Here is a 14595-nt window from a genome sequence, read left to right as displayed (position 1 = left end):
GTGAAGGCAGAATTAAACTCAACAGAAATTGATTAAGAAGGCTTGACAGGCTAGGACCATTCTGTACTAAGACAAGCTGTACTCCACATTGTGTCAACATTTCATGCAGATTATCAGGCAAAGAATAGAAAAATACTTAAAACATATACAGAATTAGACTCTCCCACCCTTTGCAGCAAACACTGAATGCAAAGAAACAGGTAAGTAACCAGATGTGTAAACAGGATTGTTGGAATTGTACATTTACAACCAGACTGTAACCCATACTGAAAACTGTAGTCCCCATCAATGTCAGAAGAAAAGTTGTTTAACAAAATATTCAACTTGAAAGCATGATAAATGTCAATTTTTTCCACAACTCATTGTAAAAAATAATTTTAAAAATTATATGCATCAATGTGCATTGTGTATGTCTGGTAACACCCATGTACATGCAAAGCTCAGAACCACAGCATACAAACATTAAAACTAGACAGAAAATGTGTTAACATTATATAAGCAGGAAATAGCCTCACATACCCCCAAAAATAGAACTGCCATAGAGATGAGCAAAAATGCTTTGCCTGCTGTCCTGTAACAAAATCCATCTGTCCATTCATTCATCCACAACCCATTTTCCCACATTTTTTGTACATGGGGTTCAGTTGTCACATCAGCAGTGACAATCATCTACAGCAAATATTCACACATTAAAAAATATGAAACACAGTCTGTCTAACTTATCTATATATATATATATATATATATATATATATATATATATATATATATATATATATATATATATATATACATATATATGTGTGTGTGTGTGTGTGAGTGTCTGTTGGTGTGTATGCAGCTTCTCCTTACTATACTATATCTATTTGAAATCCATTTTGCTATTTAAACTCATGTATGAAAAAGAGTCAGTGATTTGGCTCAAGCATAACAAAAAAAGATCAAAATGGAAACTCCCATTTGCTGTCTGTGGTAAGGGGAACCTAACTTCAGACTGATAGCACAAAGTGTCAATCCATACTTCACCAAAAGCTGAACATTAAAAGCAAAATTCATAGATCAACAAAGGATAAAAAAATGATGTTTTTGTATTTGGGGCAAGCCCCCTGCACTATCCAATTTGTGGGCTGCACCCCTAAACACCCCCTGCTAATTATGTATGCCAACAGTGAGATCACACTACAGTGAGGAAAAGGCATAATCCCCAATGTTCTGTGATCGCAACGTTAAAATGCTGGCACTTTTAAAATAGCTGTTTTTTAATCAGCTGTTCTGGTTTTCCACATCCTCGGCTAAAAGAATTGCAGTGAGGGTTTTCCTGACAATGAAAGAGATACTAATCAGAAGTTTAGATGGGTAATGTTCTACAAGGGTAAGTAGTGATTTAGCACACATGAGGATCAGGGATGCATACACTAGGATATTGTCACATGCCATTATGGGAAAGTATTCATTTGGCTTGTTCAAATCTGTGTTTTTTAGGGAGTTGTCAAGTTAAAGAGCTCTGCAGAAGTTATTTTTACTGTGATTAGTTTCATATGCAGGTTAAGACATGAAGCAGCACATGATTGACATGTACAGACTCAGGACTAACTGTTATGAAGGACTGCAATATCATTAAGATTACATGCTGTAAATGTCAAATGGACATATCTCAGATTATGGACAAAATAAACAATAGTTAGGGAAAAGGGCCGGATTAGTGACACTTTTTAAATACTGGCACTACTAGCAAGTTTTAAAATAATTCCCAATTTTAGGAGGAATGAAGCAAAAGTTTGAGAACACATTAGGGGCATCCCTCCAAAATATAGACAGCTGAGAGTTATGCATATGGTTATCGGTAGATGGAGAGGTGCTACACAATGAAAATTTCCTATTTTAATAATGGGAGACTACTATGCAGAAAGGCCTTCTAGCAGTGTACAAATGGTTACAGACCTATCTAATTGTTTTATTTTGGTTGCTATACACAAGCAAACCATTTCTATATAATCCAGCAGCATATAGATACGCAACATGTGTTTGAATAGCTATGTGTACAATACTGGATATAAAGATAAGATCCTGATCTTACAACAGCTATACTAACCTATTTAGCATAATGAGTTAACTATGTGGGCTACTAGCTTTAAACAAGGCTTTATTAGACATTCCCTCACTGTATGTTCTTCTGTGCTGTCTCCCATAACATTCTGTTAACATATAATATTTTTTAATGTGTGCATGAAATTAATGTACCTGCCAAACCTTCAGGATGGGAAATAGGAACTGTTTAAGCTTTGAGAGAGTGCAGCATGGTCTCTGTTACCTCAAGTACTGCACTCACCATACATTGTAAGTGGTCTGTTACGTGTACTGTGATGGAGCAGCTTGAAACAAGAATGTTTTTCAAGGGGAAAGCCACCAGTTCTCTGACTCAGGTTTGATCATAGCCTCATCATTTCTTCCCCAATCATAGCTGCCTTTTGCATGCATTACCCAACTGAAATAACATTTCTGCTCTTACTGCAAAACAAGTCATGTGTTGTTTTTCCTATCACAAATGAACAAGCAATAAAAAATTACAAATGGGTACAAGTGCAAAAAAAAAAAAAAAAAAAAGATGCACACAGACAAGAGAACATTGCTCAGTGTGGGAGGAGCTAGCTAAACCTGCTACACACCTCTGCATCCCTCATATAGGAGTTTTGCTCACATATTCAAACTCACAAAATATACTGCTTCTCAGACAGGCACACCTCCAAGTAGGGGAAAGACTGTATTTTCAAATCTTGTAATTCATTAATTATTCATCATTATGGGTTTACTAAATATAGTCCTCTCTGTGGGGGAAGGTTCTTCTTTTATTTGTATCTGAACCACTCACTGACTTTTCCTGCAACTATGTTTTTTTAACAGCAGCTTCCATACTATGTGTTTTCCATTGTCAGGAAAGATAGCCTATGGTGACTCACAGTGTTGTCGGAAGTAAAATATCAGTCTTCTCACACTGCATTCTATTGAATATATGGATTAAATAGCAACCATCTCTGTTTTCATCTGGCTGCTACTGTAACATGTCACATATTTAATACAATATTTAATGCAGAAAGAAAAAAACATTAATGGTGCTCTATAACTAAGAAAATAACCATAATGTAATCACAGCTTCCTTCTTTCTACAGGTGATGCCCCCCATCCCTGCTATCAAATCTGCCTTTTATATTGACTGTTTACTTCACAGTTACCTAAGGTGATCCCCATGGTTATATTCTAATTTTGTTGCACTAGATATTACTTCTTGGAATTCTTATTTTCTCTTATGATTCTTATTGCATTTCCCCTATGCTGTCATAGTTCTATTAACTTAATTCTTAATACCCTTTTCTGTTTTATTGTAATATTCTATAACTCTTTTTATATTGTTTGTGCCACAGGATGTATGTTTTTTTTCATATTTATATATGTAAATAGCTGTGTGTTTCATTATAATTGTAGAACCTTGTAAACGGTTATATATTTCTTTACATGTGTAGAACCTATACCCGTTTCAGTAATGCAAATTTGCTTACTTTTGCAGTGCGCATGTTTTCTTTGCAAGATGCATTACCTCATTAGTCTTTTTTTTAAAGGGAATGACAGATTCTATTTCTGATTAAATTATCTCTAACTTCCAGAAAGTGCTCCAATTCTAATTTCCTGAGAACATTAAATCAAGAATTTGTTGATCATAGGCTTGTTGGACTTTATTTTCATCCTCTGATTTTAGCCTGCAGTAAGTTGTTGTGTCTTTCGGCTTTTCCCGGTTAGGGGTCATAATGATTGGCAGTAGATTTTTACGTACTGGCTTGCCGGGCCTAACGCACAACCTTCAATGAATTAGCCTGCAGTAAGTAATCATTAATAATAATAGTAGATGCAGATACAGGTATTTTTTTCTGCCAGCAGTATCTCCTAATGAAACATTTTCTTTTATGTGTGCATATACTATCTTGATTGCATAATTAGTTCTTTTGAAGTGTAAAAAATGTGTGTTTTTGTAATAGCTTGAGGCTGATGCTTTATTTTACAAGTGAAAGCTATCATCACATCAATGTGAAACTGTTGGTATCTGCCCTTTTGTAGGGAGACTGATAACTCATCAATGATTACATTTCAGTATTGGTCGGCTCATTGGATAAGTGTGCAATAAATGAGATCTTACTATCAGACTATTTAATTAGTTATTTTCACTTTGTTGACTTGGTTGGTCAGAGTACACCACTGTCCTCTTTTCAGAACAGACCTGAGATGATATTCATACTCATTACCATCATCATCATCATCATAAACAACAATCCCCTTTATACCCAATTTTCAACATGGAGGCAGGATATTGCATCAATTGTTGCCATCTCTCTTGATTCAGTGTTACTTTCCTATCATCAACAGTTTTGCCTGACTGTCACAAGGTCTTCTTGTCATAGAACCCACCATCCATCTCTTTTGTTGGATGCATATATATATATATATATATATATATATATATATATATATATATATATTATATGTATAGAAATATATGTAAAGAGCACTGAACCATGGCTGAGTAAAACACTGGTTTAATAAAAATAAGAACAATGGTGAGCGCTTTCGCAGTCAAGCTGCTTCCTCAGATAGTTCAAACGAAGCCAATTCATACATTTAAATGTACTCTCCACATGATGACATGGGGTAAATAGAGCAACAGACACATACATAGCTTCATAGGAGGCTACTAGGCTGCTGACCCAGGGGCCCCTACAAGTCTAGCCAAGAGTTTATCTCCAAAAAGAAACCTCAGTCAGCACTTGTCACCCCTGTCAATGAGGGGCACAGGTGGAACCCCCTGGGACAAATTTGCGGTTTCCCATCCACTCATCAAGGTTATGTTTGAAGAGGGTAAGTGAGGTACTCTGTTTGACACGTATGGAAAGTCTATTCCAGAAACGGGGCAGCCTCTGGGAGACAAACCTGTCTCTCCAGCAGGTTTTGTTGATGTCACATATTAGAATCAGGCCTTTCCAGTGTATAATGCATGAGGAGTTAAACTTACGGATATGGAGCATCTCTAGTAGGGCAGGGTTTGTGATTGCCTTGTAGACGAGACACAGATCACCCCTGAGCAATCTGTACGATAACGAGTCGAGTGATAGTGATTTGAGTCTGTCCACGTAGGACAGGTGTTGGAGGCCATGGATTCTCTTTGTGAGACATTTCTGTGGCCTTTTCAGTTGGTGCAGATGTTTGTAGAAGTACATACCAAATGGGGCATTGTACTCAAATTATTGGTCTAATGAGGGAAGAGTGCAGAGAGGTAATAACCTCATTTTTTTTCTGGATGCAATCCCTTTACTTATGAGATGAACCAATTAAAAGGCTTTTCTGACCACTGCTGCTACATGATGGTCGAATGTGAGATTGTTATCAACCTGAGTACCCAGGTCTCTCACCATAGGTTGTGTTTAGGGGGTTGCCATTGGTGTGGTTATCAGTAGGGGCCATATTTCTGCTGAATGGTAAAATTATACATTTTTTTGCATTTAGCTTGAAGCCATTACTTTGGTACCAGCCATTAATTGCTGTGAGACCTTCTTGCAGTATGTTACCATCATTTGGGGAGTCAGTGACAGCACCCAACTTACAGTTGTCTGCAAACTTGGTCAGCCACAAGGCTTTCATCTTTGCCTGGACCTCTGAAAAGTAGATGCCAAATAGTAGGGGTCCGAGGACAGAGCCCTGGGGAACTCCACTACTGGCAAGTCTGCTATCAGAGGTGGAGGTGCCTATTTTGACCTTTAGGGTCCTACTGGTGAGTCAGTTGGCCTTCCACCTGATGATATAGGGATTTACACCAAGTTGTGTTAGCTTTTCGATGATGTCTGAAGTAGGGGATTGTATCAAAGGCCTTGACCAAGTCAAGGTAAGCTGTATGCACTGACTTTCCCTCATCCAGTGCCTTGGTGACAGTCTCAAAGAAGTCAACCAGGTTCAACAGGCAAGATCTGCCCTTGACGAATCCGAACTGGGTGGAGTCAAGTGCTTGGAGGATTGTCTATGCCCTCGTTAATGAGATCTATAGTAATATGCTCATGGCTTTACAGATCAGACTTGTCAAGCTAATGGGGTGATAGTTTCCAAGGTCAGTAGTGGCACCACCTTTGGGCAAGGGGACAACAATGGCAGTTCTCCACTCTGCTGGACTGAAGCCTGTACCTAGGCTTTGGTTGAATAGGGTGCTCAATGGTGAAGCCAGTTCTTGCTGGAGATAGTGCAGACTACAGCCTGCGATACTATTAGGTCTCATGGAAGCTGTGTTCTTTGCCTTGGAAAGGGTCTTTAACATGATCTATGGAGATGTGAGGTGCAGAACAAGTATCAGGGATGACAAAAGGGCCTTTGGAGGGGACAGGGGGGGTGAAGTTTGTGCTAAACCTATCTTCTAGCAGGTTGGCTAAGTGAACAGGATCAGTGTAAGTGATATTGTTAAGTACCAATTCGGAACAAACCTGGGCTTTGCCATGGACGTCCCTGATGCAATTGAAGAAGGCTTTGTGCTTTCCCTTTGTTTTGGAGGCTAGTTTCAATTCATAATTGGCTTTGGAGGTTTTCATCTAATTATATCTAAGTGATCTAATTTGCTTGTTAAGGCTAAGGAGGGAGTTTTTCCAATTTGGAATTTGTTCCTTTTTACCCTTAGCCAACAGTTTCTTCCTTTTGTTGTAAAGCCTGTTGATAGAGGATAACCACCAAATATGTTTGTGTTCCTTTGGGGAGTAGGTTTTAGTTCTGTTGGGTATGGCTGAGTCCATGCAGTTGTACAGGTGCTTGTATACTGCACTGGTGTACTCTTCAGTGTAGGTTCATAGGTTCATACTAGGCTATCTGCCCGAGGGCATTTATAAGCCTAGCCAGAATGTGTTTGGCTTTCGCCACCCATTTTAAATTTATTTTGTTATACCCTTTTTCGAGGTTAGTATACTGTGCCTCTGTCTAACAGTGACACAGAAGTGATATCCGGGGTAAACCTACGATCTCCCATCCACTCATCAAGATTCCTCTTGAAGAGAGTCAATGAGGGACTCTGCCTAACCTGGACTGGGATTTTATTCCAGAGTGAAGGGAGCCTCTGGGTTATGAATCTGTCCCTCCAGCATGTCCTATTTATTTCAGTGCTGAGGTTCAAGTCTCTCGAGCGCGTAGCTCGATGGGATTTGGATTTTCTGTGGTGCAGCATGTCCATTAATTCCGGGTTGGACATGGCTTTATACGTCAGGCACAGATCGCCTCTGAACAGGCGGTATGCCACTGAGTAGAGCTGGAGTTTCTTTAACCTGGCAGCATATGGCATCTTTTTGAGCCCTTTGTTCCTCTTGGTGAGGTACTTTTGGGGTCTTTCCAGTTGCTGCAGGTGTCTGGTAAGGTACATCCCAAAAGAGGCATTGTACTCAATTATTGGCCTGATGAGGGATGAGTAAAGAGGCACGATGACCTCCCCTGATCTAGATGTGAATCCCTTCATGATTAGGTGGGCTATATAAAATGTTTTTCTAACCACTTTGGCCACGTGGTTGTCAAATGAGAGATTGCTATCAACTTGGGTCCCCAGGTCCCTAATTACTTCTTCTGTACTTAATGGATTACCACCTATGTGGTAATTTGTGCACTTTGTTTTTGCCAAAGGGATGACTATACACTTTTGGCATTTAGCTTGAGGCCATGGCTCTGGCACCAGTTGTCTGTTTCTATGAGGCCCTTTTGGAGGATGCTTGTGTCAGCTGGAGAGTCAATTATGGCCCAGTTTGCAGTCATCTGCAATTTGGTCAGCCACAGTCCTTCCGTGCTGGCCTGTACCTCTGAGAAATATATACCGAACAAGAGAGGTCCCAGGACTGAGCCTTGTGGGACACCACTTGTAACTGGTTTGGAGTCTGACATGCCTCCAGCAATTCTAACCATGTGGGTTCTGTCCTTGAGCCAGTTTGCAATCCATCTAGTGACATAGGGGTTTATATTTAAGCTGGTGAGCTTATCTATAATGCCCGAGTGGGGTATTGTATCGAAGGCTTTGTGAGGTCCAGGTAGGCTGTGTGGACCACCTTCCCTCATCAATGGCCTTGGTGACTGTTTCAAAGAAATCAACCAGGTTTAAGAGGCAGGATCTGCCCTTAACAAAGCTGAACTGGGTAGGATCCAGTGTCTGTAGGTCCCCAATATCTTTATTTATGAGGTCCATGATGATCCTTTCCATAGCTTTGCAGACCAAGCTTGTCAGGCTTATGGGGCAATAGTTTCCAGGATCCTTTGAGGCACCACCTTTATGGAGAGGGACCACTGTTGCTGTCCGCCACTCTTTGGGCACATATCCTGTAGTAAGGCTGAGATTGAACAGTAGTTTTATGTTTGGGTTTAGCTCTTCTTGGAGTTCATGTAGGATGCAGCCGGGACACCGTCTGGTCCCATTGATGCTGTGTTTTTTGCTTTGGAGAGGGTGGCTCTTACCTGAGCATCTGAGATGTCAGGGGGGCAGCACTCTGCTGGGATAGATATTTGCCCTTTTGGTGGGGGGGGGAGTTTGCGCTGAACCTGTCAGCTAGGATGTTGGCAATGTCTGTGGGTTCAGTGTATTTTTTGTCATTTTGGACTAATTCTGAGCATATCTGGGAATTACCACCCAGGCTCCTAACATAACTAGTTGTCTGCATCCTCTGAGGAAGGCAGTGGTGTGAAGCTACAGATACCCTCCCTTAGGAGGTTGTATTCAGATTTTGAGAAGTTTTTTAGCTTGATTACAGCTGGAGGGGAGGAGTTGGGTGGGATAGAAACTTTGAACAACACAGTCCAATGATCTGATCTCACCAGGGAAGAACATACTATGGCAGTGATGCAGCTATTGCGCATGTTAGTGTGAACTGAGTCCAGAATGTTATCCCCGTTTGTGGGGGATGAGACGAGCTGGTCTAGTGTGTTAGAATTGAGGATGGGATTCCGGATACTGGCTAAGGCTCTTGCACCCCTATAGTGCCTTTTTTAGGCAAGGTTCAAATGCTAAATTCATCACCGTAACAGGTACAAGCAAGCAAATTCTGAGGGTAGTGCTACTCAATGCTAGAAGTCTAAACCTCAAAATGCACTCACTCGAAGCACTCCTTAAAATGGAGAACATCGACATCTGTACAGTGACAGAGACCTGGTTCAAGGCTCCAGAACACCCCTGCATTACCAGGCTATAATTCATACCTCACCTTTCAGCCATCTAACCTGGACCGAAACACTAAAGGTGGAGGCGTGTCATTATCCATTAAGGATATCCACACCTCCAGGCTAGTTGCTCAATATAATGCATCCGGAATTATCCAAGTGCAACTAACACTGGGCAAGACTGCAAAATCCAGATTGTAGCTTGTAACAGATCCCCCACCATGCTCCAGGATTCCCACTCTTCATTTCTTAAGATACTGGAAAATATTAAGGTACAACATAATACCTTAATTATGGGGGATTTCAAATACCCCACCATCAACTGGGAAAACTACTCATGTACCAACTCATTCGCTCACGGTTTTCTGGAATTCATAAATTCCAACACCTTGGATCAGCTTGTCCACACCCTCACCAGGGGCAGCAATATCCTGGATCTGGTCATTAGCAATATGGGCAACCGATGTTCCATGCCAGAGGTCAACTCCTTGCTGGTCAGATCCGACCACAAGCTAATCACCCTAGACATTCATATCCTACCCCCAACCCCCATTAAGGAAACCACCATCAAAAACACCCCAAAGCCAACTTCATGCTTCTTAAGACAGAAGTGGAAAACTTCACAACACCCATGCAGATGGAAAATAGAGGTACAACTGCTGAATCTTACACAGATGCACTGTATAAGCACATACACGACTTCATGGAACGTGCCATCCCCAACAGAACCAAGATGCTATCCTCCAAAAAAGGAAGCCAATCTGGTGGTCCCCTGCCATAAACAAACTCTACAAGAGAAGGAAGAAGCTGTTGCAAAAAAGAGTAAAATCCCAAGATTGGAGGAACTCTCTGGTCAGCCTCAGCAAGAAGCTGAGATCTCTCATAAAATCCTCCAAAGTCAGTTATGAAAACAAAATTGCCAATGATTCCAAAGATAACCACAAAGTATTCTATAGCTATGTCAAGAATCTCAATGACAACACTCACATCTGCTATGAGATACAGCACAATGGAACTAAATATACAGAACCAACCGATATTGCCAACATCCTGGCAAATAGGTTCAGTGCTAACTTTACCTCCCTCTCACCCTCCAAAGGGCCTATCTTAATACCAGAAGAATAAAAAGCCCCTGTAATCATGGATGAACAAGTAAAGACCACACCACTCTCCAAAGCCAAGAACACAGCATCCATGGGACCAGACAACATCCAAGGCTGCGTACAGCACAAACTACAGAACAAACTGGCACCCCACCAAAGTACCATGTTCAATCATAGCCTCACTTCAGGCAATTATTTTACTGAATGGTGCACAGTGATGGTTATCCCACTCCACAAAGGGGGTGCCACCATGTACCCTGGAAACTACTGCCCCATTAGCCTGATGAGCCTGGTCTGCAAGGCCATGGAACGCATCATCTTGGAGCTTATAAACAAAGACATAGATAACCTCCAAACCCTGGACCCCACTCAGTTTGGGTTTGTAAAAGGTAAATCATGTCTACTAAACCTGACTGACTGCTTTGAAGCAGTCACTAGAGCCGTAGATGAGGGGAAGGTAGTGCACACAGCCTATCTTGACCTCATCAAGGCTTTCGATACCATTCTCCACTCTAGAATTATAGATAAACTCACTAAACTGAGCATAAATCTCTATGTCACAAGATGGGAGGGCAACTGGCTCACTGACAGAACCCACACAGTAAAAGTAGCCAACTCCAAGTCCAACTTCAGACCAGTGATGAGTGGAGTACCACAGGGTTCGGTCCTGGGTCCTCTCCTGTTCGGCATCTACTTCTCTGAAGTGCAGGGCAACACAGAGACAGATGCTTGGTGTCACAGTCATGGCCTCAAGCTCAATGTCTAGAAGTGCATTGTCATCCCCTTTGGGAAAACCTCGGTACCCATGAACTACCACATAGGCGATAGCTCACTAAACACTGAAAGTGTGATAAGAGACCTCGAGACACAGGTGAACAGTAGTCTCTCCTTTGAGAACCACATTGCCACAGTAGTCAGGAAATCCTTCTACATGGCACACCTCATCACAAAAGGGTTCTTCTCTAGAAAAAAGGAGGTCATTGTTCCTCTCTACTCATCCCTCATCAGACCCATTATAGAGTACAATGCCCTGTTTGGCATGCTTCTAACAAGATGCCTACAACAATTGGAAAGGCCACAGAAATACCTCACTAAGAGGATTACCAGCCATATGCAGACCGTCTCAAAAAACTCCAGCACTACTCTGTCGCATATCACCTACTCAGAGGTGATCTCTGCCTAACATACAAAGTGATGTCAAACACAGAGCTGTTGGACATGCTACACTTAAAGAAATCCCAATCTCTCCAAACCACACACTCCAGGGACCTAAACCTTGTCACCACAATAAACAGAACATGCTGGAGGGATAGATTCCTGTCCCAGAAGCTTCCCATACTCTGGAACAAACTACCCATTCATGTTAAGCAAAACTCCTCATTGGCCCTCTTTAAGAAAAACCTTGACGACTGGATGGGAAATAGAAAATTCACCACGGGGATCACTTTTGCGGCACTGTTTGACAGGGGCACAGGAAAATTATTTTCTTGAGTGGTGAAAGCCAGGAAACCTTTTTGACTAGGCTTATATAGACCCCATGGCCGATAGCCTAGTACCTACCTATGAACCTACAAGTCAAGGAATCACTGCTTAAGTGCATTAGTGCAGGAATAGTTTACCCAGTCTATGGTAGGGTAGTTGAAGTCACCAAGGATCAGGGTATTAGGGAGTACCTTGTTGGAGCCAAGTAGATGTAGGTAAGAGAAGTGGGTGTCCTGAGTCTTGGAGGGGGGTATATAGCTGGCTATAACTTGGATGGGTGTCTTGCCAACTGTCAGTTGCACCTGGAGTAGTTCCAATGCATTATGCTGGCAGATCAATATAGTGGTGTGTCTGTCTTTAATGAAGATAGAGACACTACCACCCTTAGTCTACTCAACCTCATTTTGGAGTCAGAATGTGCGGAATGAGGTATAGCATAGTAAGGCAGGGGTGCTGTCTGCAGCCCTGAACCAGGTTTCCATGACCTCACAGATATCAGCATCTTCCAATGCCAGGAGAGCTTCCAGTGAGTCCATTTTCAGGTTAAGGCTCCTAGCATTTAGCAGCACGACCTACAATTTGTTTTTTGACAGATGTTTTATGTTGTAAAATTTGTCTTTGGGACATTGCCTAAAAAAAGGCACAATGGGAGTGGTGAGAGCCTTGGCCAGGAACCAGAATCCCAGTGGAGACAGGTGGAGGCCATCTCTGGCAAAGCACTGATGCCTGTCAACCATGTCATTCCAGGCAGACAGATACTGGATACCCTTGCAATGACACCAGAATCTAAGCCAATTGTTGAAATCAATTTTTTTTGGTTTTGTGGTAACATTCTTGGTGAAGGTAGAATGCTGCCTAGGTCTAGGGTTATACTTGCCTGGAACACATACTCTGAGAGCTCAATCATGTCTCGCTTCATATAGTTCAGGGAGGTACATCTCAAGTCATTCACACCAACATGGACAATGGCAGTCATACTTGTACTTGTTGTGGAGAGACTTAAATGCGTGCATGATGTGGTGGATTCTGGAACCAGACAGACAACTGACCGTGACCTTCTCCTTGTCAAGCCTGGTGAGGGGGACATTGGTGTGTCTCACAATTACACACACACACACACACACACACACACACACACACACATATACATACATCTATGTGCACGTATATGTTATATGTTCTTGATGTTTTATAGTACTCATACTATTACAGACTCATACAACTATATATACTGGATGCAGATAATATATTAGCTGATTACTAAGCTTTACTAAAGTACCTTGGTATCTATCAATATACTGATACCTTTTTATTTCTCTTGAAATGTAAATCTCGCTTCTATTGTAACTCCATAGCTGTGGTTGAAATGGTTCATCTTTGGAGCATTCTGCACTCCCAGTTAAAATAAATAAATAATTTGATACATAAATGTATGGATATACAAATGAAATAAACATATTCTTCATTAAATGTCTTTAACAAAATCAAAATCACCTGTGATGGTATATATTTATTAACAAAAAAACAAAAATGTCACAATAGCTACATCTGTAATGGCACATTCAACTACATGATTCAAATTGATATGCTTTATGCTTGATGCAAAGTAGAATAACTTTTCTAAATGAAAGCTAACAATAACCTTAGAAATATGGTTAACTGTAGGTTTTAAATGTAGTGAGTTTTACTGTATTTTGTCAGAAACTCTTGTTTCACAAATCCAAACTACACGAGATCCATTCTTATGACAAAAGTAATAAGCTGGAGATGAGCTGTATGCATCTGTCTCTCTGAAGTGAGTTGTTCCAGTATTATTATAGTTATTATCATGCTTTGCAGATTAGGAGAAGGAATGGTTATACTAGCCAGCTTCATGATGTAGTTGATCAAAGCCCTGGCTACAGTCTAGATGACAAAGGATTGATCAGTAACTTGGGTATTGCATGGACACACCAGGGATGGGAATAAGTGGTTCATTCTAGAAGGAAGGAAGGAATCAGTCAAGTCCACTGCTTGTGTAATACTTAGTGAAGACCAGGTGTGTCAGCAGTCATGGCGGAGGAGGAATGTCTACCAATGAGCACACATTATGGCACAGTAACAGAGACGGACTCACACCTGGATCAATGTGCTCAACACTGTGAACATTTCACTTAGACAGGCAACCACAGAGGTATAAGAAAACAGTACAAGTATGAATACTCTGATGGCTACTTGGGTGATGGCCATCTCCTGGAGTGCTGATTACAGAGGTAAACCGATGGCTGCATGCAATGAGAACAAAAAGGGACAGAAAAAAGTAACGGTTAAATTAGAAGTAAGCAATAATTTACCAGACAGACAATGATACTATCTTCCAAAATCTATGGATGGAGAGGATATCAGAATGTACTTATAATATTTTATTTTTTGTTGTCTTTTTAAGCCTGAAAAAGCTCTATGGAGATCGGCGCTCTACGCTGGAAAACAAATACAAATAACATTTATTTTGGAGTTCTCCAGCATCTTTTTAAAGTTGCCTGACCTTTTTAACATTTTCATTTTCTGGTAAATCACTGAGGATTTAACAGTTTCTATATCGTTCAGAAAACACGTGTCTATGCAACACTTGTTCTTCTGTTAAGCTTTTAAGTTAAAGTTTGTCTAGTACTTAAGACTCTGAGATGTCAATGAACTGCTTCCTGTGGTCAAAAATATAAGTTTAGGTTCATATGTGGTTTCTAGCCTATCAGTATATGAACCATTTAAAGTCTAGCTCACCCCAAATTTATAAAAATATTGTTAACATGTGACAATACCCCAAGGAATT

The 14595-nt window shown here is 40.9% G+C and overlaps 1 protein-coding gene across 5 annotated transcripts in view; it reads right to left on the bottom strand.

The window, feature by feature from the left end:
* Positions 1 to 14595, bottom strand: part of TUB (TUB bipartite transcription factor) — a 1349284-nt gene that overhangs the window by 268891 nt on the left and 1065798 nt on the right. The gene's annotated exons all lie outside the window — the stretch shown is intronic.

This window comes from Protopterus annectens, chromosome 9.part0 (assembly GCF_019279795.1).
Source record: "Protopterus annectens isolate FY-2018-M chromosome 9.part0, PAN1.0, whole genome shotgun sequence".
Taxonomy (NCBI): domain Eukaryota; kingdom Metazoa; phylum Chordata; order Ceratodontiformes; family Protopteridae; genus Protopterus; species Protopterus annectens.
This window is presented reverse-complemented; position numbering and strand designations above follow the sequence as displayed.